The sequence below is a fragment of the Dasypus novemcinctus genome, chromosome X, assembly GCF_030445035.2.
Source record: "Dasypus novemcinctus isolate mDasNov1 chromosome X, mDasNov1.1.hap2, whole genome shotgun sequence".
In the NCBI taxonomy this organism is placed as follows: Eukaryota; Metazoa; Chordata; class Mammalia; order Cingulata; family Dasypodidae; genus Dasypus; species Dasypus novemcinctus.
This window is the reverse complement of record NC_080704.1, coordinates 45,248,981-45,271,710: the sequence shown is the minus strand read 5'-3', so window position 1 is coordinate 45,271,710 and position 22,730 is coordinate 45,248,981. Positions and strand designations below refer to the sequence as shown.

The 22,730-nt window shown below is 48.9% G+C and overlaps 1 non-coding gene across 1 annotated transcript; it reads right to left on the bottom strand.

The window, feature by feature from the left end:
* Window positions 1–1,089: 1,089 nt before the first annotated feature.
* On the bottom strand, window positions 1,090–1,196 carry LOC111763945 (U6 spliceosomal RNA). The gene has a single exon (XR_002796668.1). It is a non-coding gene; the product is annotated as a U6 spliceosomal RNA (small nuclear RNA).
* Between the last annotated feature and the right edge of the window lie 21,534 nt (window positions 1,197–22,730).

Below are 22,730 nucleotides of genomic sequence, written 5' to 3'. Positions count from 1 at the left end.
TTCATCATTCCTATAATTTCTTCTAAAGATTCCACAGCCTTATTTAGCTTCCCTCTTTCTGTGGTTTTCTTACTTATCTGATTCACTCACTGGACTGTAAGCTTCTGAAGGACATCTGAGACTATAGCCTAGGGCAGGATCCTTCTGTTTTTTTCAGTCACCATAACCCACTCTTTATTCATGCTGAGTTTACTGTCCATTAAAGTTTCATTTTTACCCGAGATGTTGCTAAGGCACATTTCTCACATCCTATACCTGGGCCCACTGACAGCTTTCTAGACCGAGTCTAGAACTTCATATGTGTTCTTTTTTCTTTTTAAAGATTTATTTATTTAATTTCCCCCCCTCCCCCGGTTGTCTGTTCTCTGTGTCTATTTGCTGCGTCTTGTTTCTTTGTCTGCTTCTGTTGTCATCAGCTGCACGGGAAGTGTTGGCGGCGCCATTCCTGGGCAGGCTGCACTTTCTTTCACACTGGGCAGCTCTCATTACCGGGCACACTCCTTGCGCGTGGGGCTTCCCTGCGTGGGGACACCCCTGCATGGCACGGCACTCCTTGGGCACATCAGCACTGCACGTGGGCCAACTCCACACGGGTCAGGGAGGCCTGGGGCTTGAACCGCAGACCTCCCATGTGATAGACGGACGCCCTAACCACTAAGCCAAGTCCTTTTCCCTATGTGTTCTTATTAAATGTCACATTCCTGTTAGTCTTGACTTCCAGTTCTTCTTTGTATTACAACGAGACCTGATTTTTATATTTTGTTCATATTTTAATTTTTTTCATTTAGCACTAGTTCTTTTTAAAAAAAATTATTTTGAAAGAAGCTTTAGATTACATAAATATAACATTGAAAATACAGGGAGATTCCCATATACCCAGCCCCCTCCCCCTTTCCCAATTTTTCCCCATTAACACCTTACATTAGTGTGGTACATTAGTTACAATTGATGAACACATATTGAAGCACTGCTACTAACCATGGTCTATAGTTTACATTATAGTATACATTTTGTGTCGCACAATTTTATAGGTTTTGACAATGTATAATGGCCTGTATCCGTCATTGCTATGTCATGCAGGACAATTCAAAAACTATGGAACGCTTTACGCATTTGTGTGTCAGCCTTGTGCCAGGGCCATGCTAATCTTCTCGGTATGATTCCCATTTTAGTATATGTGCTGCCGAAGTGAGCACTCATATTTTAATTTAATTTACTATGATTTCTGCGAATCACCTCAACAGCTTTTATGGAAGGGGACGAGGCGGGCACCGAAATAAATAAATAACATTTTGACAGGCTAACTCTATTTTCACAGTCTGCCGAGATATTATTGGAATCCGAGTAGTTCATCCAGCGTTTTCTTTCGCTACCATGCCAACTTGGGGGGCTGGAAACCAGGAAATTTGATAGGCGCGCGCCTTCCATTGATCTACCTGCGCCCTGCAGAGAAATGTTGAACAGGGCTGAAGAGCCTGGGAAGGGAGTCTGTAAGTGTATCACCTACTTGGCATTTTCTGAGGTGGAAGTCAGCTCCTTCTCTCCTCAAGGCCTCTGGGCTCCTGCCTGGCGGGCAAGAGAGGGTCAAGTTGGGGTCTAGACTCGTGGGTACCAGTCCCTGCCATTCTACCAAACCCACAGAATTTCTTTCTGGATTATCTCCTCTTTTTTTTTTTTTAAAGACTTATTTATTTATTTAATTTCCCCCCTCCCCTGGTTGTCTGTTCTTGGTGTCTATTTGCTGCGTCTTGTTTCTTTGTCCGCTTCTGTTGTCGTCAGCGGCACAGGAAGTGTGGGCGGCGCCATTCCTGGGCAGGCTGCACTTTCTTTTCACGCTGGGCGGCTTTCCTCACGGGCGCACTCCTTGCGCGTGGGGCTCCCGCATGCGGGGGACACCCTTGCGTGGCAGGGCACTCCTTGCGCGCATCAGCACTGCGCATGGCCAGCTCCACACGGGTCAAGGAGGCCCGGGGTTTGAACCGCGGACCTCCCATGTGGTAGACGGACGCCCTAACCACTGGGCCAAAGTCCGTTTCCCTATCTCCTCTTTTAACACACACGGTACCTCTTCTGCCTTGCACTCGTGCAGAAAGTGGACAGCAGACTGGTTCCTGGCCCCGCCGGAGGATTGCTGCACCCCACGCCTGGGGATCGGGAGAGGTGCTGCGTCCACTTGATTAGGCTCCAGGCAGGCCAGGGTGCACTTTTTTTTTTTTTAACCACCCTGTGCTCTTTCTTCCAGCATTAAAATTTCATTCACCACGTGGCAGCCTGCTTATTAAGACACCCCTCTCTGCTCTTATCCTGCGCTCAGTTCGGAGGCTGCTGCTGTTTTCTCACCTACGTGCTAAAACACTTAGGTTGGTTCTCAGAAAACATCGTGCAGCAGGGAGAGGAAAAGGTCCCAGCACCCAGCATAGCCAGTTTTCCCTGGAAATGTGGGTGGCACCCACTCACCTCATTTCTCCTCTCCCCACTCTCACCCCCCACTAAGTGAGATAACCCCCAACTCAGGTTTACTCTCAGTGACAACTACCTTCTCCACTAACTCATGCCAGATGATAATTTCTCCGATCTCACCCTCAGGGAAACCTCAAAGTCAACCCTCCACACTTTCTTTCCAAATCTGGGAATGAAGGTTTTTTTTCCCCTCCCCTTCCTTTCCCTGTCTGAGAACAGATCTTAAAGTTTTTTTTTGAGGGTGGGGCAGGGACCCCTGAGTCTTGCTTCTCAAACTTGAAGGAGAATAGGAACTACCCCTAGGATCTCATTAAAATGCAGATTCTGATTCTGCAGGTCTGGGGCGGGACCGAGATTCGCATTTCTAACAAGCTCCCAGTTGGTGCTGCTGATTCCGGGACCACATTTTGAGTTGCAGGGTCTCCGAGGCTTTCCAACTTGTAGAGGGGCGAGGGGCTGCCGGAGCCCCCCAACCCACCCCAAGGCAAAATCTGCGGCCACATCTGATGCAATAAATAGACTCCAGCCGGCCGCGGCAAAGGACGTGGAGGATCACAGGTGCGCGCCCTGCCGGGCCCCAGCTCCCGCCGCAATTCATCAGCTCCCAACAAATGCTTCTTTATAATCAGGAAATAGGAACCGGCTCTCCCCCAGCCCCGAGCGCCGACCGCGCTCCTCCCACCCTTCCGGGCCGCTGCGCAAGGGGCGGACTTCAGGCGGGGCGGCTTCATAAACCAGAAAAGAGAGACGAAACAATTAAACCTAGCGAGCTGGGAGCGCTCCCAGGGACCAGCTTTCAAAGGCCGCGGAGGCTGGCTTTTTTCCAGGCTGTGGGATCAGCCAAAGGGCGCGGGCCGCCCTCCCTCGGCGTGGCAGGTGCGCCCGGGGCAGGCCCTGGGCTCCCGGCTTGCCTCTCCGCCTCGTCCCCGCGGTGGTAAAGAATGACTCGCGCTTGGTAGGGTAACCAGCCCCTGCTGTCCCCAGGTACTAGGCAGACACGGAGAAAAGCCACCTGCCTTTCTCTTGTAGTCTGGCTGTGGAGCTGTGCCCACTCGCAGACTGCTTTAGAGCTTAGATTTAGAATCACACCTTTCAGAGACGTTTTTGGATCTGCCCTTCCGAATGGTGCATGTCTTGCCGCGTCCTCCCTGCCTGCCTTCTTCTCTGCCACGGTGAGGCCCTTTTTACCTAAATGGTTATTTTGCTCATTGAATCCAGAGGTCTCTTCCACCCGATGGAACTTTTCAAAGGCAAATAAGTGAATGCCATCAGGTCCCAATTTCCAACCCGATGCCGATACTAGCCACCTCACTGAAGTTATACGGGGTTTTTAAAAGCATCCGCCATGCCCTGGGAACTTGGGAGACACGCAGATTCTCTGGCTCCCGCCTCAGACGACCCGATTCAGGAACTTGGGGGTGGGGTGAGACCTGGAATCTCTATCTCACAAGGTGTCCAGGCTCAAGTTTGAGACCCACTGCTCGGGAGGGCCCATGCCATGTGCAAGGCATGGAACTGGAGGGCAGTGGGGGAGAAGTGTGTCGGCTCTCCTGGGCTCAAGGACTCTTCTAGAAGGTGTACTAGTGTTCCTCTTGAATATGCCTTAGACTGGCATACCTGGGCCACTGCAAGTGACCTGAGGCCAAGGGCTTTGTCCTTGAGTTTTCTGATACTTCTTGGAACCCACCCTTCCCCACACTTAACAGCCAGGAAACAGTATAGTCTACTTTGTAGCTAAGAAGCGCCTAGCTTCTTCTAACATGCCCAACATGATAAGAGCATGGTGGGGGTGGGCTGGGGGATGAAATATCTGGAGTAGTTAAGTAATCAAGGCAGGAATAATTAGGTAGACTAAACCCCAACAGAAATAATCCATCTTTTGGAAAGAAATGACATTTTGAAAAATTTAGAAATCTTCATCAAGCTATTATGCTGCTGAAATATAGAAGCACTTTGCGTTATGGTTTCTTTCCCCACAACATGCAACACATGCGAGAGTAATTAAGGGATTTCACTCTGTCCCAAGCACTTCATCTCAATGATGGCAGCACTGGACACTGGAGACTAATATAAATCACTCACAAGTGATCATTCCCAAATCAATTGTCCATCGGTTTAGAGAGAATAGGATTTTGTATCCAGTTATTTAAACGAGTTTCATGAAATGCTACAAGGCTTTAGGGCATTTATATTGTTGCATGAACAGGGAAAACAGCGGGTCCCATTTCAAAAGTTTCCCACAGGCAGTGAGGGTGCCTTCCCTTCACCGCCTGTCTCCCCACGTTATCAGTTGATATTTGTGATTAACCCACTTCTGTGAAATATGGGCGCTCTTCCCCTGGAATGCAGTAGAAGATTTTAGCAGATTATGTCCTACTGTGACAAATGGCCTTTGTCACCGATGACTCCAAGAGGACACTGTGGTGTGCTCAGATATCTGGCTTAGCTAGGGGCACCGTGGTTCGGTATAAGGAAGAGAGTACCAGGCTGAGCTTGGGGGTCCAACCGTGTGACCTTGAACAAAGCAGGTCAGAAATGTGAGCCTGGTCTCCTCATCTGTACAGCAAGGGGGTGTGGGGGCAGCCCATAGTTCCCTCGGTGCCTTTCATCCTTGATTCCGCAAGGATAAATTTCCCGTGCCCAAAGTATCCCCCAAGTGGCTCCAGAGGGTAAATTGCAGGAAAGCGGTGGTTGTGTGCTTCTGCCAGGAAGGCTGGTGTGGGCATGTGGGCAGCGGGCATTTCTATGGCTCCCGGGGCACACCCCCTCCACCCTTTTAGAAGTTCTACTGTGGATTTTCTTGGCTCAGCGCCTGCTCTGCTGGCCACAAGTGTGGAATAGCTATGCAAAGATTCACCTGGCCTGAGGCTGCTGCTGCGCCGCACATAGCACATTTATCCCCAGCCAATGCTTGGAGCAACTGGTGCAAAGAGCTTAAAGGACTTTCCCTAAGTTGCTGTGGGAATGTGGAATGGAACAAGTGAGGGGACAGAGGACTCGGACTGGCCACTTGGGGAAGCCACCTGCTGACTCCAGTCCCTCCCACCCCACCATCACCAGGCAGCTCTTGGGGGTTAGGGGCCTTGGAGGACAGCGACCCTCCTCCCTTCAGAGCTTCTTCAGGGCTGGGTCCTCCCCGCTAAAAGGGGCAAAGGCAGCTGGCGAAATCTTAACACTGACCATCCCCAAGTCTGGTAATTTTCACAAGAGACCTCGTGCTCTCAGCCCACTTTTCAGCAAGATTTAATAGCAGAAGACTGTTGTGAGGCCTCAAGCTACCGGGAAGAGAAGTGTTTGCAAATCTGTGGTTTGGAGAAAGCTGAGCTCAAAACAACAATTCAGATCTTAATTTACAGCCCGCGGATTTGCAGGGAAAAGGATTTCTGGTAAGACGGCAATTAATGGGGCTTTATCCCAAAGCCTAGTTCATTTCCTGCCTTTTAACTCCTTTGCTGCTGTCTTTTTGAGCCACTGCCTGAGCGGCCAAAAACATTGTGGCATGAAAGAGATCATTCATTCATTCAACCAACACCTATAAAACAAAGACCGCATGCAGATATTGAACTAGGTCCCTGGAAGGCCAGATGAATAAAACTTTGGCCCCTGCCCTTGAGGTATGTTGAACGTATAAACACAGGTATGTGTTCAGTATCACAACAGGTGTCACAAAAGAGGTAGAGTATTGGTTGCCAACTTGCACTTGAATCCCAGCCCCAGGATTGGCTCCCCTTCCCCCCCCCCCAGGCTGCGGAGCCTCAAAAGAATGTGACCAACACTTAAATATTGAAACAAAATAAGTGGTGATTTCTGGTTTCTCTTGAGACAGCAGGCGTTTCTGAGCCTGCATTTGCAGGCAACAAAAGTGTCATTGATGCTGGGTAGAGGCTGCCCCCTTTCGATGGACCTGGCACTGTCCAGCCGGACAGAGTGCCCAGGACGATGCACATGACCAGCACATCTGCCCTGTCCCACCCCAATCCCCGCCAGCCCGTGGCAATTGTAGGCATTTGAGTTTGTACCTCTTGGACTCAAGGACAGTGTGAGGCAAAGATGGCAGTGGTTACTTCCCTGGGTGGGTGAATGGGCTGCCTAGGTATGGCTGTCAGGGAAAGTGACCCAGACCTGGTCACCAGTGCCTCAGAGGTGTAGCCTTTCTTTTCCTTGGTTGTGTTTCTGGCAGCAGCCCTTAGGCACCCACATGCCTGCCTCCTCCTTTGACTTGCACTTCTGGGAATTGACCCTGCTCGTCTATGCCTCTGGGGCTCTTCTGTCTACTCCAGTGGCCGCTAGCATCTGTGGCTGTTTAAATTTAAATTCACATAAACTAAAATGAAATAGAAGTAAAAATTCTGTTTCTCCCTTGCACTAGCCCCATTTCAAGTGTTTCATGGTTAGTGGCTACCATCTGGGGCGGGGCAGAGAGAGCAAGAGAGAGCATTTTCATTCTTGCAGGGAATTCTAATGGGCAGCGCGGACTTTGGGTTTTGGATGAAATCTAACACCTGGTCTGCAAGCAACCACTCTTCTTTGAAGAGATCGCATAAGCACGCCCTCTTTTTGGAAGCCTCCCTGGCCTTCTCCTTCCAGGTGGACTTATCCACACTCGCCTCTCTTTCCTCACAGTCTTCCCCTTACACACCTGTCCCAATACGAAGAATCCCTAAGTTTTACATCTGAGAGCTTCTTGTGGTTGGGCGTTGTGTGCTATTCCTGGCTGGAGACATAGTAGATGCTCTGTAAATGCTAGTGGAATGAATGAGTGAGGGAATGGCATTTTGGACAGAAGGCCTGATGTGGGACAAAAGAGGGGAGGTAGAGTGAGATGAGACACTTCGTCGACGATTGGTCTGGTGCCCAAGAGCTTAGGGACTGGATGGCTGGGGTCCAAATTCCATTCTCCCCAGAGGGACGCGTGAGGTCCTGGGTCTGTCAGGGAGGCAAAGCTGCCAGAGCACTCTCTTTTACAAGTTCGGCCTCAGCTAGCACACACATTCGCAGCAATTTCCAGCTCAAGCAAGCTGTTACTGCAAACCTCTAAGAAGTCAGTGTCTCGCAACATTGAGCAATGAGCAGCCAGCCTTGTGGGGATGAACTCAGAGTCCTTGTTTATCAACTCACCTCTTTTTTTTTTCTTTTTCCCTTCCCATCACTGTTCCCTGGTCTGTTTCATGGGCTCATTCTTGCTAACCCCTTGAGCCTTACTCCCCGCCAAAAACAGGTAATTGAGACCACCAATGTTTACCCTTAGTATTCCGGCTCCTTAGACCAAAGAATCATGATGACTAGCATTGAACAGAAACATCTTTCAAAAAATAGGAATTCATAATTAAGAATGAAGAGAAAGGATAGACTGTGCCTCTGTGACTCTGCTTCACATGAGCAAGGATTGTGTGATTTTCTCCGTGAGGAGGAATACCAACCAGCTGGCCTTCTAGAACTGGACGCAGAGAAGGGTGATGATGGTGGTGCTTATGGTATAAAGGGAGAGATCTTGAAAAGTCGGGGTGGAGCTTGGGCCTACTTTGGGCCTTGTTTATCATCTTGAGACTGCAATTTTCTTAAATTTGGCCACAGCTAAAAAGTAATAGGCATTTTGGTTCAAATGAAATATATGTGGTCTTTGATTGGGTTCCTTGTAAATAGACTTTGAGATAGAGATTTGTATGCAGAATTTTTTTTAAGAGCTTTATTGAAGTATCGTTTACATACCATAAAATTCACCCTTTGGAAGAAGTGCCTGGTTCAAAAATTTTTAGTAAATGTAGAGTTATGCAGCCATCACCACAATCCAACTTTTGAACATTTCCATCCCAAGACGATTTCTTATGCCCATTAGCAGTCACTGCTCATTTTCACCATCAGCCCCAGGCAACCATTAATCTACTTTCTGTCTCTATAGATTTGCCTTTTTCTGGACATTTCATATAAATGGAGTTAGACAACATGTAGCTTTTGTGTCTGGCTTATTTCACTTAGTACAGTGTTTTTGAGGTTCATTCATGTCATAAACCTATCAGTTTTTTGTTACTTTTTATTATTGAATAGTATTCCATTGTATGAATATACCACATTTTATTCTTTCTCAGTTAATGGACATTTAGGTTGTTTCCACACTCGCTATGGTGAATAATGCTGCTATGAATATTTTTGTACAATTCTTTATGCAGACATGCATTTTCATTTGTTTTGGGCATACATATAGGAATGGAATTGCTTGCTTGTAAAGTAAATTTATGTTTAACTTTTTAAGAAACTGCCAAACCGTTGTCCAAAGTGGGTGCACCATTGTCATTTCTATCAGCAATGTATGAAGGTTTCAGTTTCTCCACATTCTCTGACAACACTTGATATTGTCTGGCTTTTGATTATAGGCATCTTAGTGGATATGATTTGCATTTCCCTAATGACTGATGATGTTGAATGTCTTTTCATGTACTTATTAACCATTTGTGCATCTTCTTTGATGAAATGTCTATTCTGATGTTTTTTGCTCATTTGTTAATTGGATTGTTCATCATCTTATTGAGTTTTTATGCATTTTTATATAGTCTGTATAAAAGACCTTTACCAGATATATGATTTGCAAATATTTTCCCCCAGTCTGTGGCTTGTCTTCATTCCCTTAATGATGTCTTTTGAAGTGAAAATGTTTAAAAAGTGAAGTGAAAAAGTTGATGTCATTCAATTTATTAGTTTTTATTTTGTGGATTGTGTTTCTGGCATTGTATCGAAGAACCCTTTGTCTAATCCAAGGTCAGAAGAATTTTCTCTTTTGCATTCTTCTAAATGTTTTATAGTTTTAACCTTTACCTTTAGGTCCATGATCCATTTCAAATTCATTTTTGTGTATGTTGAGAGGTAAGGGTCTAAATTCACCATTTTGCCTATTGATAGGCAATTGTCCCAGCATCATCTGTTGGAAAGACTATCCTTTCCTATCAAATTGCCTTGGCCTCTTTGTTCAAAGTCAGTGAACCATAAATGTGAGGGTTTATTTTCTGGGTTCTCAGTTCTGTTTCACTGATCAATACATCTATCCTTATGCTAATGCCTCACTAACTTGATTTCTGTAGTTTTGCAGTATATTTTAAATCAGGAAGTCCTCCACTTTGTTCTTTTCCAGATTGTTCTGCCTATCCTGAAATTTTTGAATTTTCCTATAATTTTTAGGATCAGCTTGTCAATTTCTGCATGCAGAAGGTTTATTGGGGATTGTCTTGAGAGATGTACTTGCAAGGGGAGTAAGGGAGTCAGGAGTAAGAAGCTGACCCATAAAGTGGTTGCAATTGAAGCCTCAGCAGATAGAAGGCGCTGTGGAGATGGGGTGACCCTTCAGAGTTGTTCCAAACTGAGGTGAGGGGGCCAGGCCTTTGTATCCCTCTATCAGCCAAGGATAGCTGAGGGCTGTCTCCTGGGAAAGAAGCAAACACTTGGGCAGGGCCATTTCCCATGACTAAGAGAATTTCCCAGTGAAGGACATGGCTATGAGTGGTGAGCAGAGGAGATATTTCCAGCCACTGGTGGTTGGGCACGTTAGTTCTGAAGCAGGGAATCTGCTTGTGCTACGCAGATCTACTTGCTTCTTAAGTTTGCTCTGTTCAGAGAGAGTGACACCAATATTCTACATGGTCTTATTTCCTGGGAAACTTACAAAAGAAGGGTTCATTGATCTTGAGGCCATACCTTGGAGTCACTCTCCTCCTCCTCTACTGTCCATTCTGGATTCCCTTTACCCTCGGCTAGCACTTCTGCTGGCCTAGGCAGCTTTCCTGGAGGAGTGATCCAGACTCTCATTCCATATGGGTCTGAATCTCAGCTTACCAGGTTCTTCTCAAGCTGTGGCTGCCATATTTGTCTAGTTAATCTGGACGTGCATGCACCAAAATGAGATTGTAGCAGTGGGGACGTTGGTGCTGGCTCGACCTGCCTTAGTCAACCCCAAGATTCTAGCACATGACATTGCTGCATGTCCAGGTCTCCCCTGCTCCTGCTGTGCTGGACTTGACTGATCTCTCTGGCCAACTTTTATTCCCACTGGTGAGAGAGCCTTGAGACAGGACTCTCAGGACCCAGGGGGCTGCAGCCAGCCATCTCCAAATGGAACTCCTAAGGAGATCACACAGAACCCAGAATAATCCTCACGAGGCCCAGAAAGCCAGCCCTTCTATGGTCGCTCAAGTCAAAATCAAATTAAGCAACAACCTTAACCAACATCTTACTTACCTTTTTAAAAATTTTGAATCAATCATCTGAATTTTTATAGGGTGCTTAGTACAGGTAAAGTTCTGTCCTAGGCCTTAAGCAAACCACAAAGAACTCTGAGACTTAGCCTGCACTGGTAAGGATTGTAGTTTAGGACAGGGGTTGGCAAACTGTGTTTCACAGGCCAAATCTGGTCCCACCCGTTCAGGGGTGTATAGTCTGTGGCTGCTTTTGTGACAAAGGCAGAACAGTTGAATGTCGGATAGTTGAGACAGAGACCATATGCCTGGCAATGTAGAAAATATTTACAGTCTGGCCCTTTACAGAAGAAGTTTGCCAACCCCTGGTTTAGGAGATTAGATGTGTGACCAGTCAGGGTGAGTGACTAGCTGCTGTAACAAACAAATATCAAATCTCAGTGGCTGAACACAATACAAGATTACTTCTTGTTCAGGTCACACTCCAATGCATGTGGGGGCTCTGCTCCAGGCAGTCATTCAGGGACCCCTTGCAGTAGATGCTATTGTGCTTTTGATCACTTCCCCTTTATCAGGCAGCTGCTCCCACCCTGCAGCAGCTGCTGTAAATGTTGGCTGCTAATAGTTCACAGCTCTGCCATGATCCAGATATTTGTTCTGAACCAATGATGAACTGATATTGGGGGTGGGGGTGGGTGGGGAGTACAAGTGTCTGGTGCCTTGGCTTCAAAGGAGCCACACATGATCCAGAGCCTTCTGTGGGACAGAGGCGAAATTTCACCTGAAACTACCTGTGGGCTTCTATTTTGCCCTGGCCTTACCCTTCTCCTCTCCCTCCTTTGCAGGTTTTACCAAGAGTGCCTGGTGTTAGTTAAATCCCTTGCTTAGGAACCCCCATCTCAGGTTCTACTTTTCAGGAACCTGATCTAGCACGCCCTGACTCCTAACTTGCTGTGGCTCTGCCATCTTCACATATGGCTTCAAGGTCACTGTAGCATCCTCCAGCTAGCAGACAGCAGGAAGAGAGAGAGATTGAAAGTGAGATCTAGATGAGAGAGAGAGGGGATGGAGAAGGCACCTTCACTCTTAACTGTGTCATCCCCAGAGTGGCACATCACTTTTACTTACATTTGATTGGTAAGAACTAGCCTGCCATCAGGACAAAAGGGTTTAACTGTGTGCCTAGAAAGAGGAGACAGTTTGGGTGAGCATCTGGCTCTGCCTCAAGGCATATGTCTGAAACAGTTCCAGGGTGAAACCTCAGATCAAGATGATTCTGCAAGAGCAGGTCACGAGATGGAACATGATGTCCTTGTAAATGAGTGGGCACAGCCACTGGGGTTCCCGCTGCCTCCCAGCATGTCTTTGTGTGTCTTGTCAGTCTTTCCACCTCTACTTGCAGGGCAGGAACCATGCCAGAATCTTCTCCCCAGCAAATAGCCCAATGAGTGGGACATAGAAGGGATTTTAAAAATGCTGGATAAATTAAACCACTGTTGATCAAGGAAGTCCAGTGTGGGGTTGGAATGCACACTGGTCTTGGAATGTCTGATCAGGTTTGGAGAGGTGTGGTGGGTGAGGAAGGGGGCTCATTCTAGGCACAGAGAATAATAATTGTGGTGGTGGTGAGGGGAGCTGGTTTTCAAATGTTGGTCCCTAAGAAACAGAGCATCCAGGGAGCAAATATATTCTTTTATGGCCCACATGTTCTTTCTTCAATGGGCTGCAGTCATATCTCCAAGACCTCAAAATAAACAGCTTCCTTCTGCTCCTACCAACACAGCTGCCTTGCCTGTTAGAAACGACACATGTTCTGATAGAACACAGTTTATCTCCCCTCGCGGTCTCCCTCCCAGGGTTGTCTTGGTGGCCTCTCTCCCCAGCGCTGTGCTCCACATTCTTAGTCTGTTTTGGTCTCATTGCCAGCTCATTAGTTCCTGAGTCTGGATGTTTCTTGGCTTGATAATCAGCAGCCCCATTGGCTTGGGGCCTGCCTTTCATTAGCAGCTGCCATCCTTGTGGAGATCACAGGGAACCCCTAAAGAAGTCATATTTGTAAGTATCTGCTGGAATGATAACAACAAGACCGTACAGAAGTGAACGGGAACACAGTAATTAAAAACACGGCTCGGTCACCGATGGTGGTTTGCCTTTAATGAATCATGTTAAGATGAGGTTCAGGAGACATGGGTTTGCACTGAGGGAGGGGAGTTAAATGGGTTTTAATGCAAACCAGGTACTTTGGGGTTAAATATGGCATTATCTTCTTCGAGATTGAGTACTTCATTTCGTTAAAACCTCTGCAAACGTCATCTTATTTGTCTGAGACAACTTGCCATGCTATTCCTGATGGTAGGCCTTGATAATTTGCATGTTGGGGACCAACCCACGTTTGCCTAACTATTGGCAAAATGCTTTGAATGCCATTTTTGAAATTCTTGGTGAAAGAGTTCCTGCTGCCCTGGAGATGTCTGTTCTGCATGTTCTTAGAAACAGAACAATAAACAAGGACACTTGGGGAAAAAAAGGAAAAAAGGACAGCGTTCTCCGATTGCCAAGTGAAATACAACTTTGTGAAGTCTCCTGCTCCGCCTTTGGAAAATCTGGGATTATCTGTTCTTTACTCCAGTGTATTAAAAAAAAAAAAAAAAAAAGCAAGACATTGGCTTCAAATTAATCCACAGAACTTTGAACTTCAATGAGGTTTCTTTCTAGAATACCCAGACCAGGAAACAACACAGCAGGCTGCGGGAAGGTGAAGTGGGGGTGGGGGTGGAGGCAGAAGGCACAGATTCTAGGGTGGGGAGATCCGGCCGCCAATGCTTTGCCATTTCTCCTGCCTGGGTTCCCCTGCCGACCTCTGCCCGGCCAGCCTCAAGCCTCACGGTCAACGCGCCACTTGAAGTTTTTGAGAAAGGTTCGGATTCTGATGCACTCTCTCACCCTCATCCAAATCCTGATGTCTGAGCAATGGGCTATGGGTAACGACTAAGTGAAGCCCAGCTTCTTGTGAGTTTTGAACAGATACATCTGCCTGCACGGGGATTTGGGGAGAGAATGAGGGAGATTTAAAAAAAAAAATAAAGGGTTCTGTAAGGTTGCATGGCCCTGAGTTATCACTGTGGTCATCGTTCAGTGCCGGCTATATAGGGTCTGTGCCTGGGGCCAGCTGACCTGTTATTAACCGAGCAAGTCACCACCAGGTGGTAGCTTGCCCTGGAGAAAGCCCCAGAGAAATCACTGTGCAGGGACCCTGCTTCCTGGACTGGGTTGAAGAGTGTCTCCCCAATTCCTGTCCACCAGGAACCTGTGAAGGTGACCTGATTTGCAAACAGGCCAAGGTTGGAGTGGCGTGTCTACCAGCTGAGGATTGCCCAGGACCATCAGAAGCTGGGAGAGGCAAGGAAGAGACCTCCCTTAGAGCCTTTGGAGGGTGCAAGGTCTTGCTGACACCCCGATGTTGGATTTTTAGCTACATGTTCATCTCTCTGTGAATCTCCTGCCAACATTTTCCTCCCTAACGATGGTCTTTCCCTATCTGTCCCCAGCAATGGAGTGCCTCTGTAAGGGGACAGAAGCCAGTGGGAGTTCGGGAAGCCTGGGAGCAGGAGGGTGTGCCCACCCCCCTCCGCCTACCCTGTGGCAGGGTAGCAACTTCCTTAAAGATCAGTTTTTAAAAGTGCCAGGGCTCTGCTCATTGACAAATCCTTGTGTCTAATTTGCATACCAGATCCAGGAGGTCCTAACTCCACCCACGGAGAATGGAATACAATATAAATAAGATAAATGGATGAGGTCAGCTGACTGCAACTGTAGCCGCGGCCAACCCATGGGGCACGGCGCACATGAACTACAGAGGAGCTTTGCCAATCAGGCGATTTATTCCCCTCTAGGAAGTGGAGAAGCAGGATGTGCACTCATGCACACACTGCAGACTTGCCCGCAGCCCGTGCTCGGAAATCGACCCATCAGCAAGGCCCGCAAAGGTGCTGGCATGGCCCCTAAGCTCCTGGCCAGAGGTGAGGGCAAATTCCCGGGCACCACCTGCTTACAAGGACCATGGTCCAAAAAAGAAAGTTTCTCCCAGAGACTGGGCGATTCACGGCAGTGCCCTTGAACTTGCTGACCCAGGGACCAGCAGCTGAAGGGGCAAAAAGAATGGTGGCTGGAAGGAGGGGCCTGGGGACCTTTCAGGCTTTCCCACCTGTCCTTGTCCTCAGAGGCCCTGCTGTCCCGGGTTAGGGGTCTAGGCTGGCCGTCTCTCAGGGGGACCCGGGAATTCCTGGCTCCCGCTCAGGTGGGGAAACCATGACCCTGGCAGCCGACTGCTCACTCCCGTCCACCTCTCAACCCCCTCCCTGCTTGACACATGAGTCGCTGTGGCTCGACCCATACCCTGGCCAGACACGGTTCATCCATCATCGCCATGCCATGCGGGCCGGCAGCGGGCAGCTCGTCATTTTTATCAGCGTGAGTCAGGAAGCGCGTGGCGGACGATGGGGCAGCTTGAGCAGGATTAATATGATGTGATGCGGGCACCTTTTGTAATTAGTTAATGGGTTGGGTATGTGGGGTAGGCTTCTTTGGCCTTCTGTCTGGGGATTAATGCCCTCAGATGACAGATGGGAACCTAAAATGGCTCAGGAAAAGAAAAACAGGCCTGATTGGGGCGGGGGGGGCATGTCTGTGTGTGTGGGGGGAAGAGTACCCCTACCCACGGCAGCCGGGGGTACGGCGGAGCCAAGAGAACTGGCCTTTGGTCAGCCAGGAGGAAAAGACTGATGGGAGGATGTGCTCCCAGAGATTGCTTTACGAACTCAGATTTTACGAGGAGCTGTGGACAGGCGTGGGTGTGTGTGCGTGGGTGGGTGTGTGGGCTGCATGCGGTAGGGGTGTGGATGCTGTGTGATGTGTGTGGATGTGCGGTGTGTGTGCTGTCTATGTCTGTGTGGTATGTGGGGTGTGTGTGGGGGGGTGCGTGTGGATGTGTGTGTTTATCTTTGTGGGGTGTGTGTGGATGTGTGGTGTGGGGGGGGGCTGCATGTGGTGGGGGTGGTGTGTGATGTGTGGTGTGTGACTGTGTGCGGATGTGTGGTGTGTGTGCTGTATGTATATGTGGCATGTGGGGCACGAATGTGGGGTGCGTGTGGGATGTGTGTGCAGGCTGTGTGTGTGGAGGTGTGGATGCGTGGATGTGGTGGATGTGGCAGGCGTGTGTGCATGTGTGTGTGTCCAGTTGTGTGTCTGGACACACAGAAGCCAGGCAGCCTCGGGGCCAGCCTCCCCAGTCCCCTCCCTGCCAGCTGTACTGTTGGCCCGGGGTCCCTTTTCTGTCCACGGTGGGCTGTCCCCTGCCTGCCTGTCTCCACCAGGCTCCTGGGGCTCAGCCCGCCTCCTCTGTCCCTGGTGGGGCGCCAGCCTCCCCTGCCCAGACCCAACAGTGGAATAAAATTCTCTTCTCTTCTTCCTTTACTCTCCTGAAAAGAAGACCTGCAGAACCTTCTGGCATCAAGGTTTCAGGGTCAGTCACAGCAAGGGGAAAAGATTAAGGGTGGATTGGGGTGGGGGGAGCAATTACCCTGCAGCAGAAGATAGAGGCATTGCTGTTGGGGAGTCGGGGGAGACTGGGGACAGGGCCCAGAAATAACACAAGTGGATGCTTTAGAAAGGTTCAAGGGTCTCACCACGTTTGAACAGCAACAGGGGGCTTTTGCAGCCAGGATTGCACAGAATGCCCTTGAGGGAGGTGCTTAAAAAGCAACCTCTGCTTTGTTGGGGCAGAGGCTGCCGGTTGTTTAGAGCAAACCACCTTGTTCTGGTGCCCAGAGCTGGTTGGGGCAGATGGGGGTGGGCAGGATGGGTGGGTTTGGAGGCCTCCTGGCCGGAAAGGGGCCAGTTCTCCTATGCTTGCATCCTGAGAACCCTAATAATGAAAACCAGAGGGTCTGACCTTGGCTTCAGTGAAGGTGGTGGTGGGGGGGGGCGGGGCAGATCTCTGAACTGGAGTTCTGACTTCCAGACGTTGGGTGGGCTGGTTCTGCTCCCTGGGCTGCTGGAGCTGGAATCCCCCCAGCTGGGTGTGAGTCTAACACCGAAAGGCCACTCACTAGATGCTCGTCATTCTAGCTTGGCAGGGGCTGACCAACCTCCCTCTCCTGCTACCCTGCAATCATCAGAATGACCCCCTTTTTGGACTGAGTAAGCTTCCCTTTTTATGGTGACAATTTTAGGAATGTTCAAGAGGAAGATAATTTCTCCTAAGCTCCCATTTCAGTCAGGGTTCTTTAAGTTGCTTGAGGGGGAAACCCAATTCAAATTAGCTAATGCCAAAAGACAAAAAAAATTTTTTTTGTTCGATGTAACTGGAATGCCTTGGAGTTCAGGCATGGCTGGATCCAGGGGGCACATACCATTTTTTTTTTTGCTAGCTCTGCTTCTCTTCTACTTATCTTGCATCTGCTGCTTTCTGTGTTGCTTTCGTTCTCTGCTGCTGCACGAGAAGTTGCTGCCTTCAAAGCCTCCCAGTTTAGCAGCCTCATGGAAACGGGGCTTCTCTCTCCCTTACTGCACTGTGCTGGTAAGTGTTTAACATTTGGCTCTACAAAAAAAAAAAAAGAGCCCTGATCTGCAGCACTTGCTGATTTTTCCATGGCACAGATACTCCTGCCATGGCCAGTATGAAGCTACCAAAATAATGCAGGTAGTTGGCTCTTAGGAGCTGGACAATGGGGGTTTCCAGCCCATTGCTACCTCGGTGTCCACACCCATTCCAGGGAACCAGTCTGATGGCCCCTGCCTGGCACTCAGGCCTCGATCAAGCCCTGTGTCCAGGTAATGCACTGTGCTGATTGGCCAGGCCTTGGTAGCCTGTTGTCCTGCAGCCGGGGTGGGAGATGGGGCCTCGGGTGGTGGGACTAAGAGCCAGACTAGTTCAGCATGGAATGGAGGTGGGAGCCCCCAAAAGAAGGGACCCAAACCACACGTGCTCATGGGAGCCCTTTCTCACTGCTGACGTGCCCTGGGCCTCTCATCCATTCCTCGAGTGGCTGTGTAGTGAAGATGGGACAGAGGAACTGCTGAGAAAATGGATGGGTCAGGTGGGGAGCCAGGCGAAGACCGGAAGCAGACGAACAGAGCTCTCTGACAGGCCTCAGCCTGTCAGGAGGCCGAGTTGGCAGGGACCCAGAAGCCTTCTGTGCTCTTTCCCCCTACAACAGAGATGTCAGGGGCAGCCGCAGAGTGGCAGGGCTGCCTGCCGAGTGGCAATGTTGCGTGACCAGGGATTGTGACCCGCTGGCCCGAGCGCAGGATGTCACAGGGCCCCGAGGAGGGGTTGACTCATCTTCCCACAGGAAATGGGCCAGGCATCCAGGTGAAGCTAATCGGAGTATGTGTGTGTATGTGTGCGGGCGTGTGCGTGCGCATGCGCGTGGTATCAATGGGGGAGCAACCAGGCAGACCGGGCAGGGAGACCTAGCAAAGATCAGGCAGAGTTCAAGGTCTGGAGGGAGGAAGGCCAGGGATGGAGCCGAGATGAGGGCGGCGCAGCCGGCAGGGTTTGTGGCCTTGTAGCTGTCAGGTGAGCAGAGCTGCAGATGGCTGCCCTGGATCTTTCTGGGCTGTCTGTGGTCACGCTGGCAGTGCAGAGGCCTGGAACCTCCCTGTGAGCAGAGTGGAGCCATTAAATGCTGAGTAAGGAAGAAGGGCCATTGCTCTCCTGCGATCTCATGTCATGATGCAGTGAGTGGGGAACTCAGACCAGCAGCATCAGTATCACCTGAGAACTTGTTAGGGATGCACATTCATAGGTGCCAGCCCAGACTTACGGAATCAGAAACTCTGGAGATGGCCTTGCCTACCCCTGCCCCTACCACCTGTGTTTAAACAAGCTCTCCAGGGGATTCTGAGGCATGCTCGAGTGCGAGAGAACACTGTGGCAAAGGAACAGCTGATGTTTAGAAATATCTCAAGAGCAAACATTGTGGTATAGGTTTGTGCTGGTTGTTTTCTGTTTGTCCCCATGAGATCCATTCTCAACCATGCTCTGCCATGCTTTGTGTCCTGGAGACCAAGCTCTGTGGACTGGCTCACTGGGTTCCCTTGCTGGCTGGTGTTCAGTTAGGTTTGGCCAGTGGGAGGGCCACGTCTCAGCTGGAGTTGGCAGTGGGAGGGCCATGTTTCAGCTGGGGTTGGCCAGTGGGAGGGCCACGTTTCGCCTGGGGTTGGGCAATTGGGAGCAACAGATCAGAGGCAGGAGGAAAAAGAGGTTGAGGTATTTCTTCTTTATTCCCTTCCTGCTGTGCCACTTGTCTCTGGTCCTGTCTGTGCTACTCTGCCATTACAGCTTCTGCCAGAGGCCCCCCTCCAAGGTTCCACCATTCCCTGGGCTCCCACGTAACACTATTCCCTTCCTTTTCCCTCCAGAGTATAATGGCTTCCAGATGTCCTTTGTGGGGTGCCTCAACATTCCCTCTTGGTACTTTTCACCTGTCAGCAGCTCTGCAAGTGTCCCCTACATTATCTATACCTTTTGGAATGAAGATTGATTCCTGGCAGGACCTGACTGGTAGATGTGTGGTGTGGCCTAAGGTGGGTCCCTGGGAAAGATCAGCAAGTGCTGATGCTCTCACTCTGGTGCTTGTAGCAAAAGAGAAGGAACCACGATTGCCATAGCACCCCCTACCTGCAGGGAGCATTCTAGGTGCTGTTCTACATCTGATTTAATTTGATCCTCTCCCCAGCCTTCTATGGTAGGGACTGTCATTTTCTTCAGCTTCACAATGATGAAACTAAAGCTCCAGTTCTAACAATTGGTAGAGGCAAAGCCAAGATTTGAATGCATGCCGGTCTGGTTCCTAAGTTTGTGTGTTTCCCACACCATACGGTGCCTCCCATAGATGACAACAAATGCCTGGAATTTTCTAACATCAAGATATTTACAGAGTGAAAAGACCAGGGAGTTCTGAAATGCCACAGGGAAGATGTTTCTTCTGAGCATTGGTCAAGTGGTGAAGGAAGAATGGAAAGGGCACCTGTATTGAGTCCCTCTTTGGGCCCAGGTGCTAATTAGGCACTTCATCTACATTGTCTAGTGCAATTATCAAGGGAATTCAATGAGAGAAAGATTATGACCTATTTCCCAGATGAGAAAATGGAGACTCAGAGAGGCTAAGTCATTCGTCCAATAGCAATTCTCTCCCCTCCCCCATGCTTTACTTCTCACCTTTATTTTTCTTCAAGGCACTTAGCAGCAACTGAGATATTATATATTTTACTTGTTTGCCATCTCTCTCTCCCCACTAGAATGTAACACCGTGAGATCAGGGATTTTTGTCTGTTTGTTCCACTGCTGGATCCCAGGGGCCTAGAATGGAGCCTGGCACACAGTAGATGCTCAATAAATATTTATTGAATGTGCCAACCAAGGTGAGTTATGAGCCGGTGAATTGCAAATATGGGATCAGATCAGAATTATTAGAGTGAAAATTGGCATTTTTCCAATCAGTACCACCCTGCTTTCCCCCAATTAATAACTAGAAACATATCCTAATTAAGCACTGACTGTGTGCCTGGCTCTGTTGTTGGGTGCGTTTGAATGCATGCCCACGCAGGCTGGGTGCAGGGGATGGTAAGTATTCTTTATGTTCTTCTGAAGCTTGTTTTTTTTTCCTAAAACTTCCCAGGGTTTATTTTTTCCCCTAATTAATTTTAATCTGCTTATACCCGCTGTGCTTGTTGGGTGGTGCTTCCATTGCTTTGCTCCTCATCAAGGGCCTGAGGTCATCAAGTCATCTGGATGGATGACTTCATTCATTATACTTAACCTTCTCCTGACTAAAGAATTAACCATTTATCTTCAAAGGGATGCCATGTCAGCTGTACAACTGTATCCGATAGAGTGGGCAAAGTCACAAAGTGGGTGACAAATGTCTCTCCAAACTCTGGGTCTCAGATTTCATGCTGTTGTGGTGGCCACCACCCCTGACCTTCTGCTGGTAGGGGCCATGTCTGTGTAGTAATGCTTGATAGATGGTGGGCATATGCCGAAGAAATGAATTAATGATATTATTGAATGATCACAACAACACTATGCATTATTGCCCCCATTTTATAGATGGACACTGAGGCTTGATGCAGTAAACTACCAGGTTGCTGACTTCCTGGCGGTCCTCTTTGACCTCCAGCACAGCCCCACTATGCATTTGGAATATTCCAGTTGAGGATTTGAACAAAGGATCCCCGCAACAGCCATCTACCATGGTTGTGGTGTTTGGAACCAAAGTCGAATGGAGCTAGCTAGAAACTTTCTGCTAGAAAGGCTTTTGCCTGGAGATAAGAAAGATATCCCTTGGCAACACATTTCTAGAAATGTGTGCCGCCTTCTCTCTTACCCCCACCAAATGCGGAGGATAGCCCTGGGAGTGGTAATTCCCATCTTTTGTTTGACGACCTTGTTGGGACATGCTACATGATGGCCCACCTACCGTGTGACAGCACCAGCCATGACAGCGGCAACCCGGCTCTTGGATTCCAATGTTGGAGATTCGGCCCAGGCTTCCTCTCAGACCACCTGGACAGAATCCCCGGGAGCCAGGAACTCTGGGGCTGCGTGCTGAGCAGAGGGCTAAATTCTTTTCCCTGTCACAAAAGTATGTGTCTCCACCATAGCCCCAGTCATTGAAGGAGGAAAGAAACTTAAAACCACAGACCTGGCTACTGCTGGCATTAAGGAGACCCAATAAATTAAAGTCAGAACCTACCAGTTCAGTGGATTAGAGTATAATTCCTCACATTCCATTATAAAAGGCCTAACCTCAGGGTTCCTTATATGGCTAGATCCCCCCCTCCCAGGGCATTTAAAAGATACCTGCTCATTCATTCATTAGTTCTTTCAACATTTGCTGAGCTCTTACAATACAGCAGACACTAGGCTAGGTGCTGGGGGTTCAGAAATGAGAGAAAATGGCATTTACACCAATTTAAAAAGTTCTCCAATGACCCTGCTCCTGCCTATCTTTCTGTCTCTCTCTTAAGTTGGTCTGGAAACAATTTCGGGTGGCTCACATTAATAGCACCGAGACAAAAAAAAAAAATGGATAAGGATAAAGAGTGAGGTGAGCACCTGGGGTTTGTCCTCCCAGTGTCCATTTATGGGAACGCCAGTTCCCCAACTCCAAACCAATACCTACTGTGGGAGGGGCCGTTTTGTACGGCACGACCCAATCCCATGCTGTAGCCTATTGGCTCGAAGGTAGGTGCCTGTCCTGATCTGGGCCCATCAGAGCTGTTTTTTGAGGTTTTAAAACCCAAGATAGGTGCATGCATCAGGCCAGGTGAGTCTCTTTCAGTGGTGGAGGCTCAGGAGTCAGAGGTGATGGTGTTTCCCACCCCGGGAGAGAAGGCAATGAAGATGAAGTGAGAGAGAAGCCAAGATGAGAGGCGAGGGACTGTTTCCGGGCCTCTTCCATAGGCTGCCCTGATAGTCTTATAACAAATCCCCTATGTTACCTCACAGAGTTCAAATTGGGTTCTGTCACCTTCAGCCAAATCACGTTTTAGATGAAAAGGGAAAAAAAGCAGGAAAGTGAGAATGAAGCTAGGTTAACTTCAGACTCTGTGGCCCCTTAGACAGGCTAGAACTGGGCCCACCCCGTCTGGAGCTGAGCTTTCCAGCAGTACCCTTGCAATGGGGAAGGGCAGAGGCCCAGTGAGGAAGGCACAATTGATAAGATTCATAGCATCTGCGAAAATACAAATGAACCACTTGGTCAGAAGCAATAGTCCTCACAGTATACTACCAAGACCAGACAGATTTCTCTGGGGGTCTTTTTTTTCCCCCTCTTCCCCTGCTGTTTTGCTGTCTGTGTCCATTCTGTATGTGATCTTCTATGTCTGTTTCTTTTTTGTCTTCTCTTCTCGTTTTCTCCTCTAGGCTTCACTGGGATTCAATCCTGGGGATCTCCAATGTGGGAGAGAGGTTCCCTGTTACTTGTGCCACCTCAGTTCCTGGTTTCTGTTGTGTATCGCCTTGGCTCTCCCCTGCATCTCTCTTTCGTTGTGTTGTCATCTTGCCATGTCGCTCGCCACTTG